The 7,771-nt window shown below is 43.3% G+C and overlaps 1 pseudogene; it reads left to right on the top strand.

Annotated features, from left to right (window-relative positions):
* LOC101660861 overlaps window positions 1–7,771 on the top strand; it is a 68,501-nt pseudogene that overhangs the window by 53,799 nt on the left and 6,931 nt on the right.

A 7,771-nucleotide genomic window follows, 5' to 3' on the forward strand; every position in this document is an offset into this window, starting at 1 on the left:
TAGCAGTACATTGACAGGGAGATTCCAGAAGTTCAAGCCAGAAAAAGAAGAGGATGTGGAATAAGGAATATCATTGCTGACGTCAGATGAATCTTGGCTGAATGGAGAATATCAGGGACAAGTTTACGTGTGTGTGTGCTTGACAAAGAAGAGAATTTATTTTAAAATGTGCAAAAATGTGGAGTTAGAAAGTCCAAAGAGGAGACTATATTCAGTATATCTAAAGGTGTCTAACCATAAGTACTTCAAAATGGTTATCAATGAACACTTTAGGTCCAAACACATACTATTCTGAACCTTACATATATGGGGAGGCTTGAAAACACGCAAGAAGAAATTGTATTAAAAGTAATGGAAATTTCCAACAAACTCATTGAAGTTCCCTATTATATTCTTAGGAGCCCTGGGGTGTTGTGCTTTAATCCCTCGGCTGGACCTTGTGAGGGAGGAAGATGCGGCACTTGGTGTCAGTAATGATTTACATGCCCGCCAATCCTATGAAACAGTTATCCTCTGTCATTATGAGTTGGAATTGATTTGATGGTAGTGGATTCTAGATATAAGTTCAGACGTCACGAAGCAAAGACATCCTTTATAACTTAGACCTTTGGCAACTTAATGGTTGCCTGGGTAGCAGGAGCATGAGGGAGAGATTAAAAGGGAGCCCAAAGACAGTCCTTGGGATGAGAATATGTTCACCCTTTTGGTTTTTATCTTGAACGACATGTGCATACAGATGACAAAATTATACTCTTAGAACTAAAACTTTAGAAAGAATGAGTAATTCTCTTCACATAGATGTGTGTGTGTGTGTGTGTGTGTGTGTATATATATATATATATATACACACACATATATATACATAAAACACATTTACATAATCTGTCAGCTTGCGAAGGGGTCAAGTCAAACCTGTCAACCGGGTCACAGCCAATGAGGCCTTGGTGTAAGCATGGACTTCTACTGAGGATTCTGGGAACTCTGGACTTCTTCCCTGGATGTGGCACACACAATCTCTCCCTGTGAGACATTCCTGACCACAAGCCACAGGGTGCTACACTGATGGAGCCAGAGCCTGGGAGCAGGAGAAGCCACACAGAAAACCACGCCAGCACTGAAATCCTTCCATCGCAACAGGATCCACAAGACATCGACCCACTGGCCTGTGATCTTCCTGAGTTCACCGTCATTGCATGTACTGGCATGAGTCTGAAGAGAAATTCATAGACTGGCATGGGACCGATGGGCTAATATGGAACTTAAAGCCTTGATGTGGGCTGGACTGGGTCTTCTCTCAATATGCAATTGTTTTCTTCTATAAAACTCTTTCTTATCCACATATGAGTGTCTCCTTGGATTTGTTTCTCTGATCAACCCTGACAAACACAATAGATTTGGAGGATATTACATGGAGAGAGGCAATATCTAATATTCACCCTATTTAAAATATTCACTTTATTTACTTTATACAGTAGATGTTTATTATATAGAGCCCATATAAGTGCTATTCATATACAAAGTATAAGTACCCTTATTTATATATATTAAATAAAATATTAATGTATTTAATCACTGTTATGTAAAATTAATGGTGTTTAGAGGTGATATCAATGACCCCCACTAGGACTTATTTGATTTTGTTTAAGTATCAACTTTGTAGAAACAATACTTCCTCTATTGCCTGCATTGGGGCAAGCCCCACCCACTGCCCTACACATGTATAGCACCAGGACTCTTAGTTTTGCAAATGTCTAAAGAGGAAGGTGTCCTGCTCAGTGTTTGTGGTCTCCAAAATCCACCATCTCATCCTTCAGGGATGACTTCAACTGGAATATGCATTCTGGTGTTTCTAGGCCCCTTAGTAGATTCCAGCATTGGATAGGGCCAGCAAACCTCTGAGAAATTGGAGTCCTTGCGAGATTAAATTTGACAATCGTTTCCTTTTCAGGCTTGATGCTGATACTCAATACCCACAACACCTGCTCCCGTCTGCCTCCCCCACTCCATGCAGAAACACACAGCCCCATTCCTCCTTGTTGCTGTGTTAAAAGGCTGGTGATGAATTTTTTCTTCCATGCCGAGTCCGTTCCCCATTCTTATGTCCAGAGTAACGAACAGTGTGGACCTGCTGGTTTGGCCTACAAACCTCTTTCCCTTTTGACACGCTGGCCTCTTCCCTTCCTTTTCCCCTTCCTGCCTTCCTCCCCACTATCATACAACATGCGCACACACAGGGCTCTCCTTTACACAAACTGTTCATTGGATATCATCAGTGAGGGGCCCTTTTGGTTTCAGCTTTAGTCCTCTGGAGCTTAGGCACAGCACTTGGATGTTTCTACCTTGCTATGATGCTACTGGGCATTAGGCAATTCAACGGAGCTCTCCTGGCAATTATGGGAGGCACATTCCTCACTTAGCCCCACTTTCTTATTAAACCTCGGTAATGCCCGAAAATGATCAGCCCACTGGATTTCTTGTTCTTTCTTGAGCAGGTGGAGGCTTTTGGAGGGGCTTATCTTCTCACCCCCATGCTTGTCGTCTTCACCTGTAAAGACACAGGGTGCGCACAGGGCATTGGCTTAGAGGACGGGACTTCTGGGTGGGTGGGAAGGGGCATTTGATGAGAAGTTTGTCTTGAGGAAGGGTTTGTGCCTGGCAAGGACAAGGCAGACCTCTTGGAGGTTGCGCGGGGGTGGGGGTGGGGGTGGGGGGGCCCAAGGGGGATGCTTAGTGTGTGAGGTGAGGAGTAGCTTGATAGGGTTAGCTCATGTTCTATCACGTTTTATCAGTATATCTAAAGCTGTGTAACCATTATCAATAACCAGATTATGTCCAAACACATACTATTCTGAGCCTTACATATATGGGGAGGCTTGAAAACACGCAATAAGAAATGGTATTAAAAGTAATGGAAATTTCCCACAAACTCCTTGAAGTTCCCTATTATATTCTTAGGAGCCCTGGGGGTGCTGTGCTTTAAGCCCTCTGCTGGATCTTGTGAGGGAAGAAGATGTGGCAGTTGGCTTCAGGAATGATTTACATGCCTCCAAATCCTGTGAAACAGTTATCCTCTGTCACTATGAGTTGGAATTGATTTGATGGTAGTGGATTCTACATATATGATCAGAAGTCACGAAGCACAGACATCCTTTAGAGTCTTAGACCTTTGGCAACTTAATGGTTGCCTGGGTAGCAGGAGCAAGAGGGAAAGATTAAAAAGGAGCCCAAAACAGTCCTTGGGATGAGAATATGTTCACTCTTGTGGTTTTTATCTTAGACAACATGAGCATACAGATGACAAACCATCACTGTATGATTCAAACACATGATTTTTGTATTGTAAATAAGTGTATATTAATAAATATGTTAACAAAATTATAATTTTACAACTAAAACTTTAGAAAGAATGAGTAATTCTCTTTATATAGATGTGTGTATATACACATAAAACACATTATATAATCTGTCAGCTTGTGAAGGGGTCGAGTCAAACCTGTCAATCTGGTCACAATCAATGAGGCCTTGGTACAGGCATGGGCTTCTACTGAGGATTCTGGGAACTCTAGACTTCTTCCCTGGAGGTCGAACACACAATCTCTCCCCGTGAGACATTCCTGACCACAAGCCACGGGGTGCTACACTGATGGAGCCAGAGCCTGGGAGCAGGAGAAGCCACACAGAAACCCACGCCAGCACTGAAATCCTTGCATCGCAATAGGATCCACAAGACATTCACCCACTGGCCTGTGATCTTTCTGAATTCACCGTCATTGCATGTGCTGGCATGGGTCTGTAGAGGGATTCATAGACTGGCATGGGACCGATGGGCTAATATCAAACTGAAAGACTTAATGTGGGCTGGACTGGGTCATCTCTCAATATGCAATTGTTTTCTTCTATAAAACTCATTCTTATCCACATATGAGTGTCTCCTTGGATTTGTTTCCCTGATCAACCCCGACAAACACAATAGGTTTGGAGGATATTACATGGAGAGAGGCAATACCTAATATTCACCTTATGAAAATATCCACTTTATTTACTTTATACAGTAGATGCTTATTATATAGAGACCATATAAGTGCTATTCATATAAAAAGTATAAGTACCCTTATTTATATATAGTAAATAAAGTATTCATGAATTTAATCACTGTTATCTAAAATTAATGGTGTTTAGAGGTGATATCAATGACCCCCAGTATCACTTATTTGGTTTTGTTTAAGTATCAACTTTGTAGAAACAATACTTCCTCTATTGCCTGCACTGGGGCAAACCCCACTCACTGCCCTACACATGCATAGCACCAGGCCTCTTAGTTTCAGAAATGTCTAAAGAAGAAGGTGTCCTGCTCAGTGTTTGTGGTCTCCAAAATCCACCATCTCATCCTTCAGGGATGACTTCAAGTGGAGTATGCGTTCTGGTGTTTCTTGGCCCCTTAGTGGAGTCCAGCATAGGATGGGGCCAGCAAACCTCTAAGAAATCAGAGGCCTCGAAATATTAACTTGGACAATCGTTTCCTTTTCAGGCTTGATGCTGATACTCAATACCCACAACACCTGCTCCTGTCTGCCTCCCCCACTCCATGCAGAAACACCTAGCCCCATTCCCCCTTGTTCCTGTGTTAAAGGGCTGGTGATGAAATTTTTCTTCCATGCCGAGTCCGTTCCCCATTGTGATATCCAGAGTAACGAACACTGTAGACCTGCTGGTGTGGCCCACAAACCTCCTTCCCTTTTGACACGCTGGCCTCTTTCCTTCCTTTCCCCGTTCCTGCCTGCCTCCCCACTGTCATACAACATGCGCACACACAGAACTCTCCTTTACACTAGCTGTTTATTGGATGTAATCAGTGAGGGGCCCTTTTGGTTTCAGCTTTAGACTTCTGGAGATTAGGCACAGTGCCGGGATGTTTCTACCTTGCTCTGACGCTACTGGGCATTAGGCGATTCAACGGAGCTCTCCTGGCAAGCTTGGTTGGCACAGTCCTCACTTACGCCCACTTTCTTATTAAACCTACGGTAATGCCCGAAAACGATCAGCCCACTGGATTTCTTGTTCTTTCTTGGGCAGGTGGAGGCTTTTGGAGGGGCTTTTCTTCTCACCCCCATGCTTGTCTTCTTCACCTGGAAAGACACAGGGTGAGCACATGGCATTGGCTTACAAGACAGGGCTTCTGGGTGGGTGGGAAGGGGCACTTGATGAGAAGTTTGGCTTGAGGACGGGTTTGTGCCTGGCAAGGACAAGGCAGAACTCTTGGAGGTTGGTGGTGGGGGGGGAGGCTTAGTGTGTGAGGTGTGGGGTAGCTTGGTAGGGTCAGCTCACGTTTTTATCACGTTTCATCAGCTTATCTAAAGCTATCTAACCATTATCAATGACCAGATTAGGTCCAAACACATACTATTCTGAGCCTTACATAAATGGGGGGGCTTGACAACAGGCACGAAGAAATTGTATTATAAGTAATGGATATTTCACACAAACTCCTTGAAGTTCCCTATTATATTCTTAGTAGCCAGGGGGTGCTATGTTTTAAGTCCTCGGCTGGACCATGTGAGGGAGGACGATGAGGCAGTTGGCTTCCGTAATGATTTACATGCCCCCAAATCCTATGAACCAGTCATCCTCTGTTAGTATGAGTTGGAATTGATTTGATGTTAGTGGATTCTACATATATGTTCAGACGTCATGAAGCACAGACATCCTTTATAACTTAGACCTTTGGCAACTTAATGGTGGCCTGGGTAGCCGGAACAAGAGGGAGAGATTAAAAAGGAGCCCAAAGCCAGTCCTTGGGATGAGAATATGTTCAGTCTTGTGGTTTTTATCTTAGAGGACATGTGCATACATATGACGAAACATCACTGTATGCTTCAAACACATTCTTATTGTATTGTAAATATGTGCATGTCGATAAATATGTTAACAAAATTTTACTCTTAGAACTAAAACTTTAGAAAAAATGAGTAATTCCCTACACATAGATGTGTGTACATATATGTATATATATACATATATACATACACACACACATATATACATAAAACAAATTTACATTATCTGTCAGCTTGCGAAGGGGTCAAGTCAAACTTGTCAATCTGGTAACAACCAATGAGGCCTTGGTGCAGGCATGGACTTGTGCTGAGGATTCTGGAAACTCTGGACTTCTTCCCTGGAGGAGGAACACACAATCTCTCCCTGTGAGACATTCCTGACCACAAGCCACAGGGTGCTACATGATGGAGCCAGAGCCTGGGAGCAGGAGAAGCCACGCAGAAACCCACACCAGCACTGAAATCCTTCCATCACAACTGGATCCACAAGACATTCACCCACTGGCCTGTGATATTCCTGAATTCAGCGTCATTGCCTGTGTTGGCATGAGTCTGAAGAGGAATTCATAGACTGGCATCTGACAAAGGAGCTAATATAGAACTTAAAGTCTTGATGTGGGCTGGATTGGGTCTTCTCTCAATATGTAATTGTTTTCTTCTATAAAGCTCTTTCTTATCCACATATGAGTGTCTCCTTGGATTTGTTTGTCTGATCAATCCCTACAAACACAATAGATTTGGAGAATATTACATAGAGAGAGGCAATATCTAATATTCACCATACGGAAATATTCACTTTCTTTACTTTATGCAGCAGATGTTTCTTATATAGAGCCCATATAAGTGCTATTCATATACAAAGTATAAGTACCCTTATTTATATATATTAAATAAAATATTAATGTATTTAATCAGTGTTATCTAAAATTAATGGTGTTTAGAGGTGATATCAATGACCCCCAGTAGATCTTATTTGGTTTTGTTTAATTATCAACTTTGTAGAAACAATACTTCCTCTATTGCCTGCATTGGGGCAAGCCCCACCCTCTGCCCCACACATGTATAGCACCAGGCCTCTTAGTTTCGAAAATGTCTAAAGAGGAAGGTGTCCTGCTCAGTGTTTGTGGTCTCCAAAATCCACCATCTCATCCTTCAGGGATGACTTCAACTGGATTATGTGTTCTGGTGTTTCTGGACCTCTTAGTGGAGTCCAGTATAGGATGTAGCCAGCAAAACTCTAAGAAATCGGAGGCCTGGACACATATTCTTGGACAATCTATTCCTTTTTAGGCCTGATAATGATACTCCATACCCACAACACCTGCCTCCCCCACTCCATGCAGAAACACCCAGCCCCATTCCACCTTGTTGCTGTGTTAAAGGGCTGGTGATGAAATTTTTCTTCCATGCCGAGTCCATTCCCCATTCTCATGTCCAGATTAAGGAACACTGAGGACCTGCTGGTCTGGCCCACAAACCTCCTTCCCTTTTGACACGCTGGCCTCTTCCCTTCCTTTCCCCATTCCTGCCTGCCTCCCCACTATCATACAACATGCGCACACACAGAGCTCTCCTTTACACCAGCTGTTTATTGGATATCATCAGTGCGGGGCCCTTTTGTTTCAGCTTTAGACCTCTGGAGATTAGGCATAGCGCTTGGATGTTTCTACCTTGCTCTGATGCTACTGGGCATTAGGCGATTCAACGGAGCTCTCCTGGCAAGCTTGGTTGGCACATTCCTCATTTAGCCCCACTTTATTATTAAACCTACAGTAATGCCCGAAAAGGATCAGCCCACTGGATTTCTTGTTCTCTCTTTGGCAGGTGGAGGCTATTGGAGGGGCTTTTCTTGTCACCCCCTTGCTTGTCTTCTTCACCTGGAAAGACATGGGGTGAGCACAGGGCATTGGCTTACAGGATGGGGCTTCTGAGTGGGT

This window comes from Echinops telfairi, unplaced genomic scaffold (assembly GCF_000313985.2).
Source record: "Echinops telfairi isolate 266 unplaced genomic scaffold, ASM31398v2 ScPeMD7_42;HRSCAF=159, whole genome shotgun sequence".
NCBI lineage: Eukaryota > Metazoa > Chordata > Mammalia > Afrosoricida > Tenrecidae > Echinops > Echinops telfairi.